At 33.4% G+C, this 18,346-nt stretch overlaps 1 long non-coding RNA gene across 1 annotated transcript; it reads right to left on the bottom strand.

The window, feature by feature from the left end:
* Nucleotides 1–5,132: 5,132 nt before the first annotated feature.
* On the bottom strand, nt 5,133–9,626 carry LOC128169683 (uncharacterized). The gene is made up of 2 exons (XR_008241574.1): nt 9,190–9,626; nt 5,133–5,425 (listed from the first exon to the last, which is right to left on the bottom strand). It is a non-coding gene; the product is annotated as an uncharacterized LOC128169683 (long non-coding RNA).
* Between the last annotated feature and the right edge of the window lie 8,720 nt (nt 9,627–18,346).

Below are 18,346 nucleotides of genomic sequence, written 5' to 3'. Positions count from 1 at the left end.
GAGGAAAGCTCGTTGCAAAGCAACGAGTGGGTCTTCCGTTCATGTCGGAAGTAAAGCTGGAAATTCCTGTAAGAAGCAGAGCTCTTAAACCAATAACAAGAGAAACTAAAATAAAGAGTTAAAAAAATCGAATTATTCCTGGTACGACTTAACTAAATCCGAATGATTTTCAGTACGACTAATCAAAAACCTTTTCGATTTCAAGAACGACTTAATAAAAGAAACCTGAATGTGTTACAGTACGACTTAACAATTAATTTTAGGTACAAGTTAATGTAACCAAGAACTTGATACTACTTTCTTAACCAAAAAAGCGGAATCAAAATTTCCGGAAAAATCAATTTTTCAAGCCAATTTTCTCTGTAATGCATCGTCCGATTTTTAAACGGTTTTCAGTGTTAGGTTCAGCTTAAATAGCTCTACAAAACACATATTCGTTTTTGATTTGATCAAAAAATTCAATTTTTCGAAAAATTAAAATCACTTCCGGTTTCTACCGGAAGTGACAAAATACATTTTTTTGTTCAAATGCCATAAGTTAATCCGCAGATTTACAATCACAGAAAATTTCAAGTCTTTATAAACAACAGTTTACGAGAAAAGTCCTGGACAAAATCACTTTTTGAAATTTTTTAAAATGACGTAACTAGAAAACGGAAGTGACTTATTGACTGAAAGTTTAAAAGCTTCAAGGGACAAGTATTTAACATAATCCCTGAAAATTTCTTGCAAATCGGTTGAATAGTTTTTGAGATATAAAGCAAAAAAGAAGTCAGAAGGAAAAACAAGAAGAATAATAATAATAAAAAAAAACAATAGAATAACAAGAGGGTCTTCCGTTGAAAACGGAAGACCCTAATAAGAACTAGATTCGATCTCGTTGCGAGCAACGAGTGGGTCTTCCGTCCGATTTTTGAATAGATTAGATTAAACTTATCAATTCAAAGATAAAATCGTAGATCTAAGCGAAAAAAAAACAGAAAAAAATTTGCGGCACTCGGGGCTTGAACCCGGGTCGCCTGGGCCATGTCCACGACTTTATCGACTGAGCTACTCGGACTCTCGCTTCAGGACTTTGACGCTTAATTTCTCGAGAATGCCTTGATCGATTTTAAAACAAATTACATATTCTAAATCAGTAAGAGGGTCTCTATAATGTGTAAAAATTTCAAAAAAAAATATTAGAAAATAAAAAAGTCGAAAAATTCAATTTTTCAAAATTCCTTCTGGAGAAGACTGGAAGTGACGGCGGACATTTTTTAGACAATAGTGCACCAGAAAAACGTTAAATCTATCATCTCTAAAAATTTCAGCTCTATATCTTCAGTCGTTCTTGAGAAACGTCGCAGACAAATTTGACTTTAAAAAAATCGTTTAATGACGATAACTTCCGACCGGAAGTGAAATTTTAAAAACCGTTCCGGCGGTACAAACTTCAGTTGACAAGGCACCATCCCTGAAAATTTGACTGAAATCGAGCAAGCCATCTCCGAGAAATCGCCTGCACAAAATCGGTAAGAAAAAAAAAAAGAATAAGAATAATAAGAAAAGTGAAAAAGAAACATTACAATAATAGAAGGGTCTTCCGCTGAAGACGGAAGACCCCAATAAGAAAAGTGAAAAAGAAACAATAGAATAATAGAAGGGTCTTCCGCTGAAGACGGAAGACCCTAATAAGAAAAGTGAAAAAGAAACATTACAATAATAGAAGGGTCTTCCGCTGAAGACGGAAGACCCTAATAATAATAATAACAACTGGATTCGATCTCGTTGCGAGCAACGAGTGGGTCTTCCGTCCGATTTTTGAATAAATAAGATTAAACTTATCAATTCAAAGATAAAATCGTAGATCTAAGCGAAAAAAAGAGAAAAAAATTTTGCGGCACTCAAGGCTTGAACCCGGGTCGCCTGGGCCATGTCCACGACTATAACGACTGAGCTACCCGGACTCCGCTTCAGAACTTTGACGCTTAATTTCTCGAGAATGCCTTGATCGATTTTAAAACTAATTACATATTCTTAATCAGTGAAAGGGTCACTATAAGGTGTAAAAATTTCAAAGAAAAATATTAAAAAATAAAAATGTCGAAAAATTCAATTTTTGAAATTTCCTTCCGGTGACGACCGGAAGTGACGGCGGACATTCTCTTGACCGAGGTACATTAGAAAAACGGTAGATCTATCATCTCTGAAAATTTCAGCTCTATATCTTTGCTCGTTTTTGAGAAACCCGACAGACAAAATTGACTTTTTAAAATCGTAAACGGACGATAACTTCCGACCGGAAGTGTATTTTCAAAAAATAAAAATAATATATCAGGTTTAGATAAAAACACGTTTATATTTAAAATTTGAGCGAAATCGACCCTGCCATCTCCGAGAAATCGTCTGCACAAAATCGGTAAGAAAAAAAAAGGATAATAATAATAACTAGATTCGATCTCGTTGCGAGCAACGAGTGGGTCTTCCGTCCAATTTTTGAATAGATAAGATTAAACTTATCAATTCAAAGATAAAATCGTAGATCTAAGCAAAAAAAAGAGAAAAAAAAATTGCGGCACTCGAGGCTTGAACCCGGGTCGCCTGGGCCATGTCCACGACCATAACGACTGAGCTACTCGGACTCCGCTTCAGAACTTTGACGCTTAATTTCTCGAGAATGCCTTGATCGATTTTAAAACTAATTACATATTCTTAATCAGTAAAAGGGTCACTATAAGGTGTAAAAATTTCAAAGAAAAATATTAAAAAATAAAAAAGTCGAAAAATTCAATTTTTCAAATTTCCTTCCGGTGACGACCGGAAGTGACGGCGGACATTCTCTTGACCGAGGTACATTAGACAAACGGTAGATCTATCATCTCTGAAAATTTCAGCCTTTTATCTTTACTCGTTTTTGAGAAACCCGACAGACAAAATTGACTTTTTAAAATCGTCAACGGACGATAACTTCCGACCAGAAGTGTTTTTCCAAAAAAAAAAAATTATATATCAGCTTTAGATAAAAACACGTTTTTATTGAAAATTTGAGCGAAATCGACCCAGCCATCTCCGAGAAATCGTAATAATAATAAGAACTAGATTCGATCTCGTTGCGAGCAACGAGTGGGTCTTCCGTCCAATTTTTGAATAGATATGATTAAACTTATCAATTCAAAGATAAAATCGTAGATCTATGCGAAAAAATGAGAAAAAAATTTTGCGGCACTCGAGGCTTGAACCCGGGTCGCCTGGGCCATGTCCACGACTATATCGACTGAGCTACTCGGACTCTCGCTTCAGGACTTTGACGCTTAATTTCTCGAGAATGCCTCGATCGATTTTAAAACAAAATACATATTCTGAATCAGTGAAAGGGTCACTATCATCTAATTGGAAAAAATATATAAAAATAAAAAGTTTAAAATTTTCATTTTTTAAATTTGCTTCCGGTGACGACCGGAAGTTGCGGCCAAATTTCTCTTGACCGAGGTTCACCAGATAATAGCTAGATCTATCATCTCTGAAAATTTCATTTCTCTATCTCTACTCGTTTTTGAGAAACAGCGCCGACAAAATTGACTTTTAAAAATCGTAAAACGACGATAACTTCCGACCGGAAGTGAATTTTTAAAAATTGTTCCGGCGGTATAAAATTCATATGACTAGGCATCAGCCCTGAAAATTTGAAAAAAATCAGACGAGTCATCTCCGAGAAATCGCCTGCACAAAATTTGTAAGACAAAAAAAGAATAATAATAATAACGAGAATGCCTTGATCGATTTCAAAACTAATTACATATTCTTAATCAGTAAAAGGGTCGCTATAAGGTGTTAAAATTTCAAAAAAAAATATTAAAAAATAAAAAAGTCGAAAAATTCAATTTTTCAAATTTTTTTCCGGTGACGACCGGAAGTGACGGCGAACATTCTCTATACCGAGGTGCACCAGGAAATCGATAGATCTATCATCTCTGAAATTCTCAGCTCTCTATCTTTGCTCGTTTTTTAAAAACCTGAGAGACAAAATTGACTTTTTAAAATCGTAAACGGACGATAACTTCCGACCGGAAGAGAATTTTCAAAATCTGTTTCAGCGGTATAAATTTCAGATAACGAGGCTTTAGTCCTGAAAATTTGAGAGAAATCGATTGTACCATCTCTGAGAAATCGCCTGCACAAAATTTGTAAGACAAAAAAAGAATAATAATAATAATAATAATAAGAAAAGTGAAAAAGAAACCGAAGAATAATAGAAGGGTCTTCCGCTGAAGACGGAAGACCCTAATAATAAGAAAAGTGAAAAAGAAACCGAAGAATAATAGAAGGGTCTTCCGCTGAAGACGGAAGACCCTAACTAGAGCAAAGCTCGTTGCAAAGCAACGAGTGGGTCTTCCGTTAATGTCGGAAGTAAAGCTGGAAGTTCCTGTAAGAAGCAGAGCTCTTAAACTAATAACAAGAGTAACTAAAATAGAAAAATGAAAAAAATCGAAATATTCCTGGTACGACTTAACAAAATCCAAATGATTTTAAGTACGAATTAACAAATTTTCTGATTTCAAGAACGACTTAACAAAAAAAATCCGAATATGTTCAAGTACGACAATTATTTTTGGTACGAGTTAATTTTACTTTTTACATTACGCTATTTTTTAAACCAAGGACGCGGAATCAAAATTTCCGGAAAAATCAATTTTTAAACTCCAATATCTCTGTAATGCATCGTCCGATTTTAAAACGGCTTTCAGTGTTACATTCAGCTTAATAAGCTCTACAAAACACATATTCATTTTTGATTTGATCAGAAAATTCATTTTTTCGAGAAATTTGTTTCACTTCCGGTTTCGACCGGAAGTGACAGATTTTCATTTGCAGCCTTATTACAGAGGTAAATCGACCAAATCATAACCATTGAAAATGTCAAGCCTCTATCTTAAAGCGTTTTTGAGAAACGCCGCGGACAAAATGACTTTTTGAAAATTTTAAAAATGACGTTACGTCAAAACGGAAGTGACGTTGTCAAGAAAACTTTAACATCTTTGAGGGATAATAGTTACACATTATCTCTGAAAGTTTCATAAAAATCGGTCAAAAACTTTTTGAGTTATGGAGCCGAAAAGGAGTCAGAAAAAAAAGAAAAAGTATAAAGGAAACATAATTGCATACTTTTATTGAAAAACAAATTTTCACAGCTAACAATTGTAAATTACTTTAAACAGACATAATTTTGTTTGTTATAATTTCTTATCAAACACAAACCACAACAAGGCATGATGCTTTCTTAAAGTTCCATTACAGTAACTGTTCATGAATTATCCGATTTAATTTGAATTACTGGTAAATAGTCTGTAGAACACATTAAAGAATATGCATTTGGGTAGAGGCGACAGGTTAACCTCAAGAGCTGAAAAGAATCAACAGGTAAAAACCATGTGGCCACCAATATCTGAAATTAAAAAAATCAATAAGCTGTGTTAATACATGTACCGGTACTAATAATAGCTGTGTTTACATTAACATATGCATAGTATTTCTGAAAAAAGAATACACTGACCATGCAGTGTAATTAGCATGACATATCCCGATACGTGACATTAAATGGAACAGGACAGTTTTTTTGATACATTTCATTGTAGCCTGGGGACGTGTGTCTTCGGAACCTTGTAACTAGAATTTCCTCAGTTCCCATTCAGCACAAATACCTTTAATTCACTCTGTATAAGGCCAATGACCAATTTCTGAAGAAAATTACTAGTCAAAACCTGTAAAATTTTCTACATACTGGTTTTTATGAGATTTTGACCCTATCATATTTTGCTAATTTTTCAGCTTTTAAGACCTTTTCGTGTTATTTTCCCATACCGTCTGTAACTTTCATTTTCAATGTCTAAAGTCAACACAACAGTCATAGCCGCAGGTTACGCATTTTACTTCTGAATCTCATGTACCTTACATATGGGGCCTACATATTGCATATCAATTTCAACAAGAGACATCCCTCTAACTAATTCTAAATCATTAAAAATCATTTCCTGAATTTTAGCAACACTCATAAGCCTTCAAGTACAGCAACTCTCAATTTTACAAAAATATTGACGGGAACTTTATCCGAAACTGTCCCTTGCTACCTTTAACTTACACTAACATTCTCTGAAAAGTCATCTTGTCTTAAACTTACAAACCTTATGCTATTCTGAGAAAAAGTATACCTCATTTTGCCAATTCCATTCAGGATTAAGAAAAATATGGCCATTTAAGTGAACCCAGCATTTCCACTTTCCTCTATTTAACACAGATTCATAGGGCTCTCCATAAATAAAGCATCTTTAGAGGTCAACTGTTGTTCAACCTCCCTAAATAAGAAACCTTATTCAAAACTACATACATATACATGATATTATCATGACAAAAGCATCACATCACTTAGAAAAACCCTTACATGTATACCCTCCCCCTATTTTTTGATTTTCCTAAGAAGCATTAGTTTGATCACTTTAACCTAATATTATGAAACTTGAGGCAATTCTCTTGAGTCATTTCTCCCACATATTTGAAAACAACCATCACTGATATTGAAAATTGATCTTTTCTTGATAAATGGATGAAATGTAACATTTTTTTTCACAAAAAGACATGCCGCCATACATGTGATTTCTTGTTTTCATGAAACAGTAAGCTTATAATCATATTTAATGAATATCTTATTTATTCTGGTTTCTAGTCTCCTTTTAACTTTGCTAAAATAGTAAGACCTACAAGTGTGATGTCTGCTCTTAATTAAAATGAAATTCAAACACAACTGGGTACCTGGGGACGGATGAGAATTCCATGATAAATGTTAAAATTTTACATGTTTTCCTACATTTTTGATGCATATATACAATAAAAGGGTAAAAATATGTTGTTTCTTGATTATTTCGAGAGTAATTATTATAGCAGATGTTATTTCAAGGTCAAATGTACATTTACATATCCAACATGTAATGGTAATGGAGACAATTGGAAAGAGGGGGTGGCTTTTTGAATTCTGTAAATATATCTAAAATATCACTTTTGGATACGAAGGAGTAAAAACTTGAGTTTTTTTACTCAAGTTGATAACTGCATTTGTCTACATGTGAATTTTATTTGAAAGAAAAATATGCTGTTTTAAAAAAAATGAGTTATCTTAGTCAGGTTGCTTAATGTTATTTCATGAAATCAGACAGCAAAATTGCTGCAAATTTATAATTTAAATAATTCAATTGATCAAAACTCTTTTACAGTATTAATTCTTATCTCGGTAATTACTTTAAGCCTATTAATTGTCATCAGGATAGGAAATGCCTACTTTCTAAGCCAATATACTCTAGTGGTGGTCATTCTACACATTGATTTACCGGTACTTCCCTTGTATATTATAGCTAATAAATCATGTAATGACATATATAACCAACAAAATCATCCATTTTCTTAAAAAAGACAACTTTTGGTACAAAATCCACTCAAAATTACAGTTAAATGAGAAATCTGAAATACCATGTAGTCTTAAAACTTACACTAACATTCTCTGAAAAGTCATCTTGTCTTAAACTTACAAAGCTTATGCTATTCTGAGAAAAAGTATACCTCATTTTGCCAATTCCATTCAGGATTAAGAAAAATATGGCCATTTAAGTGAACCCAGCATTTCCACTTTCCTCTATTTAACACAGATTCATAGGGCTCTCCATAAATAAAGCATCTTTACCTAATCTTTTAGAGGTCAACTGTTGTTCAACCTCCCTAAATAAGAAACCTTATTCAAAACTACATACATATACATGATATTATCATGACAAAAGCATCACATCACTTAGAAATACCCTTACATGTATACCCTCCCCGTATTTTTTGATTTTCCTAAGAAGCATTTAAGTTTGAACACTTTAACCAAATATTATTAAATTTAAATGCTTCTATTCTGATCAATTGAATTTTTAAGCAGCGTGAAATTATAACCATCGCAATTGATACTTTATTTAAAATCATGAAATTTTAACACGGTGGAATTAAAACGACTTACAGTATTTCATCCGAACAGCCTCAACATATAATTTTCTGCTATACCATTTTTTATTAAATGAATTCTACTAAGTTTTTTTTTGCAAATAAATTTAGCGAAGATTTTTTTCTCTTTTCTTATTAATGACAGGTTTTAAAAACAATATTATGTTTAGTATGTATAAAATTCCATAAACAATTTTACAAAGCTTTGGATTTTAGTTGCACAATGAAAAAATGGGAGATTGCATGATAATACATGCTCATTTTGAAATTTAAAGCATTGTTGATTTCTTTTACTGTAGAGATATGCACAAAATGATGTTGCTCTGTGATGCTTTGCCAAGATTAAAAGCATGAGAGAGAGAGAGGGAGAGAGAGAGAGATCTGAGGCACATGTAGTAAAAATTATTACATACATTTGTCTTACTGAAAAAATTGTTTACAATGTAGATGTGTTCTGCATGTAAAGTTTACCTAAAATGAATCAATAAAATTCAATATATATAAAAGATAAACTAATCTCAAAGAATTTACAATGGTTCTGTGAAATAATCAAATCTTGAGAAGAATGTTTTATAGATATCAGGGAACATTAACCTAAAATCTGAACTTAAAGTTCTTTTCATCTTGCACTATGTTTTACCTGCTCTTTCGCAGGCGATAATCATATATAACGGCGAGCCAGACAAAAGTTCTAATTTTAATTAGACTGAATATTTACCATGTCAAATATATTTATTTAATTAAGCACAAGCCTGTCCGAGTTCTTTAATTCATTGATTAAGTGGAGGTGATATGGTAAAGATCTGCTATATTCAAATATTTAGGGTAAAGTTATCATCATGTAATCACACTCTAATTACAACATTCTACTATTGTGTGCCTTTGGACCCCCACCCCTTTTAATTGCACTGTTTTACAGTGTGGCGTGTGTTGTTCAATACAAAATAAGACATACATATACATAATAATAAATAGAAATTCAAAAGAGTAGTGTGCAAAACATACACGTGAAAATACATTGGACAGATAATATCCCGAGATTTCTCTGACTCAAATGCCCGCTTTTATATTGTTACGCACGTCGCGGAGGTTAACGTCAGAGGAATGTCGGATTAGATTGAAAAGTGCACAAACACTTTGAAAAGAAAAAGTCAATACGACATATCCTGTATTGAAACATACCTTTATAATCTGCCATACGTTAGTTGAGCTGAAATTTCCACTATCGCCGTCTTGCAGGCCATTCTTCTGACACACCGCTATCAGCTGCTGTTTGCAGTCAAAACATGGCGAGTTGACATGTTGAATCGTACGATAATTATTTCGATTAAAACTAATAAAACTAATAAAAACTAACAACGTAATTATCGACGGAATTAACGAAATTGTTTCAATAAACACTCTGATTAACTATATAAAAAAGGAGTTCGGTTTTATGACCTGTACGAAATCTTTTCAGCAGGAGTTACTTTAAGTGTGAATTTTGCACTATTTTTTAAACCAATAACGAGGAATCAACATTTCCGGAAAAATTAATATTTAAACCCCGATATCTCTGCAATGCAGTATACGATTTTAAAACGAATTTAAGTTTTGTATTAAGCTTTGCAAACTATACAATATGCATATAATTTTATGTTTTTTTATAAAGTTTTATGATCAGTACGAATTGTTACAGTAGAAGTTACTTTCAGTGTGCATTTTGCACTATTTTTGAAACCAAGAACGCGGCATCAAAATTTCCGGGAAAATCAGTTTTTAAACCCTGATATCTCTGTAATGCATGCTCCGAATTTTAAACAGTTTTCAGCATTAGATTCAGCTTAAAAATTAAAAAAATACGTATACGTTTTTTGTTTGATCAAAAAATTCAATTTTTCGAAAAATTTGATTCGCTTCCGGTTTCGACCGGAAGTGGCGGATTTTTATTATATAGCCTCATTACAGAGGTAAATCGACCAAATCATAACCATTGAAAATTGCAAGCCTCTATCTTAAAGCGTTTTTGAGAAAAGTCCCGGACAAAATGACTTTTTTAAAATTTTAAAAATGACGTAACGTCAAAACGGAAGTGACGTTGTCTTTAAAACTTTAACATCTTTGAGGGACGATAACTTGCTAAAATCTCTGGAAGTTTCATTGTAATCGGCTGAAAACTTTTTGAGTTATGAAGCAAAAAAGGAGTCAGAAAAAAAAGAAAAAGTATAATAATAATAAAAAGAAACCGAAGAAAAACAAAAGGGTCTTCCGTTCCGGAAACGGAAGACCCTAACTAGATTCGATCTCGTTGCGAGCAACGAGTGGGTCTTCCGTCCAATTTTTGAATAGATAAGATTAAACCTATCAATTCAAAGATAAAATCGTAGATCTAAGCGAAAAAAAGAGAAAATTTTTTTGCGGCACTCGAGGCTTGAACCCGGGTCGCCTTGGCCATGTCCACGACTATAACAACTGAGCTACTCGGACTCTCGCTTCAGGACTTTGACGCTTAATTTCTCGAGAATGCCTTGGTCGATTTAAAAACAAATTACATATTATGAATCAGTAAAAGGGTCACTATAAGATGTATAAATATCAAAAAAAAATATTAAAAAATAAAAAAAGTCGAAAAATTCAATTTTTGAAATTTCCTTCCGGTGACGACCGGAAGTGACGGCGGACCTTCCCTTGACCGAGGTACATTAGAAAAACGGTAGATCTATCATCTCTGAAAATTTCAGCTCTATATCTTTGCTCGTTTTTGAGAAACCCGACAGACAAAATTGACTTTTTAAAATCGTAAACGGACGATAACTTCCGACCGGAAGTGAATTTTCAAAAAATAAAAATTATATATCAGCTTTAGATAAAAACACATTTATATTAAAAATTTGAGCGAAATCGACCCAGCCATCTCCGAGAAATCGTCTGCACAAAATCGGTAAGAAAAAAAAAGAATAATAAGAATAAGAAAAGTGAAAAAGAAACAATAGAATAATAGAAGGGTCTTCCGCTGAAGACGGAAGACCCTAATAAGAAAAGTGAAAAAGAAACAATAGAATAATAGAAGGGTCTTCCGCTGAAGACGGAAGACCCTAACTAGATTCGATCTCGTTGCGAGCAACGAGTGGGTCTTCCGTCCAATTTTTGAATAGATAAGATTTAACTTATCAATTCAAAGATAAAATCGTAGATCTAAGCGAAAAAAAGAGAAAATTTTTTTTGCAGCACTCGAGGCTTGAACCCGGGTCGCCTGGGCCATGTCCACGACTATACCGACTGAGCTACTCGGACTCCGCTTCAGAACTTTGACGCTTAATTTCTCGAGAATGCCTTGATCGATTTTAAAACTAATTACATATTCTTAATCAGTAAAAGGGTCACTATAAGGTGTAAAAATTTCAAAGAAAAATATCAAAAAATAAAAAAGTCGAAAAATTCAATTTTTCAAATTTCCTTCCGGTGACGACCGGAAGATACGGCGGACATTCTCTTGACCCAGGTACATTAGAAAAACGATAGATCTATCATCTCTGAAATTTTCAGCCTTTCATCTTTACTCGTTTTTGAGAAACTTGAGAGACAAAATTGACTTTTTAAAATCGTAAACGGACGATTACTTCTGACCGGAAGTGTTTTTCCAAAAAAAAAAATTATATATCAGCTTTAAATAAAAACACGTTTATATTGAAAATTTGAGCGAAATCGAACCAGCCATCTCCGAGAAATCGTCTGCACAAAATCGGTAAGAAAAAAAAAGAATAATAATAATAACTAGATTCGATCTCGTTGCGAGCAACGAGTGGGTCTTCCGTCCAATTTTTCAATAGATAGATTTAAACTTATCAATTCAAAGATAAAATCGTAGATCTAAGCGAAAAAAAGAGAAAAAAATTTTGCGGCACTCGAGGCTTGAACCCGGGTCGCCTGGGCCATGTCCACGACCATAACGACTGAGCTACTCGGACTCCGCTTCAGAACTTTGACGCTTAATTTCTCGACAATGCCTTGATCGATTTTAAAACTAATTACATATTCTTAATCAGTAAAAGGGTCACTATAAGGTGTAAAAATTTCAAAGAAAAATATTAAAGAATAAAAAAGTCGAAAAATTCAATTTTTCAAATTTCCTTCCGGTGACGACCGGAAGTGACGGCGGACATTCTATTGACCGAGGTACATTAGAAAAACGGTAGATCTATCATCTCTGAAAATTTCAGCCTTTTATCTTTACTTGTTTCTGAGAAACCCGACCGACAAAATTGACTTTTTAAAATCGTAAACGGACGATAACTTCCGACCGGAAGTGTTTTCCAAAAAAAAAAATTATATATCAGCTTTAGATAAAAACACGTTTATATTGAAAACTTGAGCGAAATCGACCCAGCCATCTCCGAGAAATCGTCTGCACAAAATCGGTAAGAAAAAAAAAGAATAATAACTAGATTCGATCTCGTTGCGAGCAACGAGTGGGTCTTCCGTCCAATTTTTGAATTGATAAGATTAAACTTATCAATTCAAAGATAAAATCGTAGATCTAAGCGAAAAAAAGAGAAAAAAATTTTGCGGCACTTAAGGCTTGAACCCGGGTCGCCTGGGCCATGTCCACGACTATAACGACTGAGCTACTCGGACTCCGCTTCAGAACTTTGACGCTTGATTTCTTGAGAATGCCTTGATCGATTTTAAAACTAATTACATATTCTTAATCAGTAAAAGGGTCACTATAAGGTGTAAACATTTCAAAGAAAAATATTAAAAAATAAAAAAGTCGAAAAATTCAATTTTTGAAATTTCCTTCCGGTGACGACCGGAAGTGACGGCGGACATTCTCTTGACCGAGGTACATTAGAAAAACGGTAGATCTATCATCTCTGAAAATTTCAGCTCTATATCTTTGTTCGTTTTTGAGAAACCCGACAGACAAAATTGACTTTTTAAAATCGTAAACGGACGATAACTTCCGACCGGAAGTGTATTTTCAAAAAATAAAAATAATATATCAGGTTTAGATAAAAACACGTTTATATTGAAAATTTGAGCAAAATCGACCCTGCCATCTCCGAGAAATCGTCTGCACAAAATCGGTAAGAAAAAAAAAGGATAATAATAATAACTAGATTCGATCTCGTTGCGAGCAACGAGTGGGTCTTCCGTCCAATTTTTGAATAGATAAGATTAAACTTATCAATTCAAAGATAAAATCGTAGATCTAAGCGAAAAAAAGAGAAAAAAATTTTGCGGCACTCGAGGCTTGAACCCGGGTCGCCTGGGCCATGTCCACGACTATACCGACTGAGCTACTCGGACTCCGCTTCAGAACTTTGACGCTTAATTTCTCGAGAATGCCTTGATCGATTTTAAATCTAATTACATATTCTTAATCAGTAAAAGGGTCACTATAAGGTGTAAAAATTTCAAAGAAAAATATCAAAAAATAAAAAAGTCGAAAAATTCAATTTTTCAAATTTCCTTCCGGTGACGACCGGAAGATACGGCAGACATTCTCTTGACCCAGGTACATTAGAAAAACGATAGATCTATCATCTCTGAAATTTTCAGCCTTTCATCTTTACTCGTTTTTGAGAAACTTGACAGACAAAATTGACTTTTTAAAATCGTAAACGGACGATAACTTCTGACCGGAAGTGTTTTTCCAAAAAAAAAATTATATATCAGCTTTAAATAAAAACACGTTTATATTGAAAATTTGAGCGAAATCGAACCAGCCATCTCCGAGAAATCGTCTGCACAAAATCGGTAAGAAAAAAAAAGAATAATAATAATAACTAGACACGATCTCGTTGCGAGCAACGAGGAGGTCTTCCGTCTGATTTTAGAAATTGAGATTTATGTTCGATCTTGATTTTGCTATTTAACAGCTATACTTGATTTAAAACAGGAAAAGAGGAATAAACATTTTAAGTGCCTGATACTATTTTGTTTCAGGTTTAAGAGTTTTGTTCAACAAGTGTTTAGAAATTCGTCACCGTTCTTGAGATATCTCAGAAAAAATATTTTAGGGGCCGGACCTTATCTCCTTATTGGGGCCGCTGAACAAAAATTGTAAGGTTGCATGTTATTAGGTACATTATTTTGAGCATCTTTTCTTTTATACTGCATTTCAAAATATTTTTCCGTTTTGAGATATAGGTGGTCAAAGTTTTGGACTTCTGACCCCTAAAAATCCCTGATTACGTAACACATGAGAAAAATCATTATAATGTTAGGCTACACAACTGTTAGATAAACATATTTGCTTCTATAATCTATTACGAAATACCCCTCGGTAAAGAACTATAGGAAAAAGACTTTAGAGCCCTCTAGGTCCCTAATAATTGGGGGCTACATGTAGCCCCTTTTTCATGGTATCAATTGAAAGGTCATTTGATTATAAAGACATTTTGTTCAACAAGTGTTCAGAAATCCGTTACCATTCTTGAGATATCTCAGAAAGAATATTTTAGGGGCCGGTCCCTTATCTCCTTATTGGGGCCGCTGAACCAAATTTTTTTAGGCTGCATGTTGTTAAGGACATCATTATGAGCATCTTTTCTTTTATACTGCATTTCAAAATATTTTTCCGTTTTGAGATATAGATGGTCAAAGTTTTGGACTTCTGACCCCTAAAAATCCCTGATTACGTAACATATGAGAAAATCGTTATACTGCTTGGCTTCATAACTGTAAGATAAACATATTTGCTTCTATAATTTATTACAAAATGTCCCTCAGGAAAGAACTATAGTAAAAAGACTTTAGAGCCCTCTAGGTCCCTAATATTAGGGGCTAGCCCCTTTTTCTTGGTATCAAATGAAAGGTCATTTAATTATAAAGACATTTTGTTCAACAAGTGTTCAGAAATTCGTTACTATTCTTGAGATATCTGAGAAAGAATGTTTTAGGGGCCGGTCCCTTATCTCCTTATTGGGGCCGCTGAACCAAATTTTTTAGGTTGCATGGTGTTAAGTACATCATTTTGAGCGTCTTTTCTTTTATACTGCATTTCAAAATATTTTTCCGTTTTGAGATATAGGTGGTCAAATTTTTGGACTTCTGACCCCTAAAAATCCCTAATTACGTAACATATGAGAAAATCGTTATACTGCTTGGCTTCATATCTGTAAGATAAACATATTTGCTTCTATAATTTATTACAAAATATCCCTCGGTAAAGAGTTATGGGTAAAAGACTTTAGAGCCCTCTAGGTCCCTAATTTGAGGGGCCAGCCCCTTTTTTCTGATATCAGCAGAAAGGTCTTGTAAATATAAACTTTTTTTACTTTACATATTTTAACAAAATATTTTCCAGAAAAGAGATAAAGAGAAAAAAGCACAAAAATTCACGACGCTTTTTTAATGTCAATTTTCGAGCCATAGCGAGCTTTGGCGCCAGTAGTGCTTAACATTTAAAACAACAATCATGCAAAACTTCAATCTTTCCTTTACCTACCGTAAAAATTTGAGCTTAATATCTCTTATAGTTTAGGAGAACAACAGAAGACAAAATACCCATATAAAAATTAGAAAAATCTCAATATCTCAAAAACGGATGTGATGTCATCAATACAAAAAATTTCCAATCAAGTTCAGACCACTATCTATCACATCCTAAAATTTGATTGAGATCGGCCGAGCCGTTTCTGAGAAATTGCGTGCACAAAAAAAGGAAGAAAAAAAATAATAATAACTAGACACGATCTCGTTGCGAGCAACGAGGAGGTCTTCCGTGCGATTTTTTGAAGGTAATTTGACCTTGACTTTGATATTTGACCCTTTATCTCCTTATTGGGGCAACAACAAAAAAAATTGATGGTTGAATTTTGTTAGGAACATCATTCTCAGCATTTTATTCTATATTGATTTTCAAAATAATGCTTTTTAAAATATTTGTTCTGTTTGAGGTATGTTATCAAAGTTTTGTACTTCTGGCCCCTTAAAACCCATTAAAACCCCTTAATACGGAACACAAAATAAAATAATTATAAAATGTTGTTAAATAAATGTGAGATGAACATTTTTGCTTCCTAAACATATAACAAAATATTTTTCAGTAAAGTGCTATGGAAGAAAGACTTTAGAGCCCTTTTGGTCCCTAAATTGAAGGGCCAGCCCCTTTTTCTTGGCATCATACGAAAGTTCTTTTGATATTAAACATATTTTGTTCAACAAGTGTTTAGAAATTCTTTGCCGTTTTTTAGCTATCTGGGATATGACGTTTTAGGGGCCGACCCCTAATCTCCTTATTGGGGCCAGATAACGAAAATTTTATGATTGAATATAGTTTAAAACATCATTCTAAGCATCTTTTATTCTATATTGCTTTTCAAAATATTTGTCCTTTTTGAGATATATTCGATCGAAGTTTTGGACTTTTGGCCCCTTAAAACCCCTAATTACGTAACGCATAATAAAATTTTTATAATGTATAGTTTTATGAGTAAAAGATGAACATTTTTGCTTCTTAAACATATTACGAAACATTTCTCAGTAAAGTGCTATGGAAGACAGACTTTAGAGCCCTTTTGGCCCCTAAATTGAAGTAACAGCCCCTTTTTCATGGCATCATACGAAAGTTCTTTTGATATTAAACATATTTTGTACAACAAGTGTTTAGAAATTCTTTGCCGTTTTTGAGCTATCTGAGATAGGACATTTTAGGGGCCGACCCCTAATCTCCTTATTGGGGCCAGATAACGAAAATTGTATGATTGAATATTGTTTAAAACATCATTCTGAGCATCTTTTATTCTATATTGCTTTTCAAAATATTTGTCCTTTTTGAGATATATTCGATCAAAATTTTGGACTTTTGGCCCCTTAAAACCCCTAATTACGTAACGCATAATAAAATTTTTATAATGTATAGTTTTATTAGTAAAAGATGAACATTTTTGCTTCTTAAACATATTACAAAACATTTCTCAGTAAAGTGCTATAGAGGAAAGACTTTAGAGCCCTTTTGGCCCCTGAATTGAAGGGCCAGCCCCTTTTTCTTGGCATCATACGAAAGTTCTTTTGATATTAAACATATTTTGTTCAACAAGTGTTTAGAAATTTTTTGCCTTTTTTAGCTATCTGGGATATGACGTTTTAGGGGCCGACCCCTAATCTCTTTATTGGGGCCAGATAACGAAAATTGTATGATTGAATATTGTTTAAAACATCATTCTAAGCATCTTTTATTCTATATTGCTTTTCAAAATATTTGTCCTTTTTGATTTATATTCGATCGAAATTTTGGACTTTTGGCCCCTTAAAACCCCTAATTACGTAATGCATAATAAAAAATTTATATTGTATAGTTTTATTAGTAAAAGATGAACATTTTTGCTTTTTAAACATATTACAACATATTTCTCAGTAAAGTGCTATGGGAGAAAGACTTTAGAGCCCTTTTGGCCCCTTATTTAAGAGACCAGCCCCTTTTTCTTGTTATCAAACGGAAGATCTTGTAAATATAACTTTTATTTGCTCTATATGTTATGGTAAAATGTTTTCAGGAAAGGAGATAAAGAACGAAAACCATTAAAAATTACGTCGTTTTTTTAAACTCGATTTTCGGGTCCAGGCGAGCTTTGACGCCTTTGAAGCCAGACAACCACAAATGCCTTTAAACACATATACAATCTTTTGTCTACAATCCCTGAAAATTTAAATTCAATATCTTTTTTCGTTTAGGAGGAGATAGCAGGACAAAATGACCCTCTAAAAATCACTAAAACGTCAATATCTCCCAAACGGAAATGACGTCATTAAAATAAAAAATTATATATAAGGTTTTTATCAATATCTACAAGATCTGAAATTTTCACGAAAATCGGTCAAGTCGTTTTTAAAAAATCGCTTGTACAAAAAAGCGTAAGAAAAAAAAAAAAAATAAAAGGGAAAAAGAAACAAAGCAATAACAATTAGGTCTTCCGTTGGAAACGGAAGACCTTAACTAGACACGATCTCGTTGCGAGCAACGAGGAGGTCTTCCGTCCGATTTTTAGAATACGGAATGACCTTGCTTTTGATCTTCGTCAACGAAACGTATCTGGAAATGGAAGCGGGGTCTAAGAGTAATGGGTGAAAGACTATCTACCCCTTTTGTGTACCTTTTTTGAGGGATTAGCTCCTTTTCATTCATTTTAGTTAAAAGGTATTTTTGTGTACTGCTAATAAGTGTTTAGAAATTGGTTATCGTTTTTGAGATATATGTGAAAAATCATTGTGATATTTGGTCCTAAACTCATTTTAAGGTCTAGATTACAAACAATATATGGTTGTACATTGTAAAGCACATTATTTTGAGTATCTTTTGTTAAATACTGCTTTTCGGAATTGTCCTCCATTTTGAGATATAGAGGATCAGAGT

The sequence above is a fragment of the Crassostrea angulata genome, unplaced genomic scaffold (assembly GCF_025612915.1).
Source record: "Crassostrea angulata isolate pt1a10 unplaced genomic scaffold, ASM2561291v2 HiC_scaffold_170, whole genome shotgun sequence".
NCBI lineage: Eukaryota > Metazoa > Mollusca > Bivalvia > Ostreida > Ostreidae > Magallana > Magallana angulata.
Note: the sequence above shows the minus strand (reverse complement) of the source record. Positions and strands in the feature narration are given on the sequence as shown.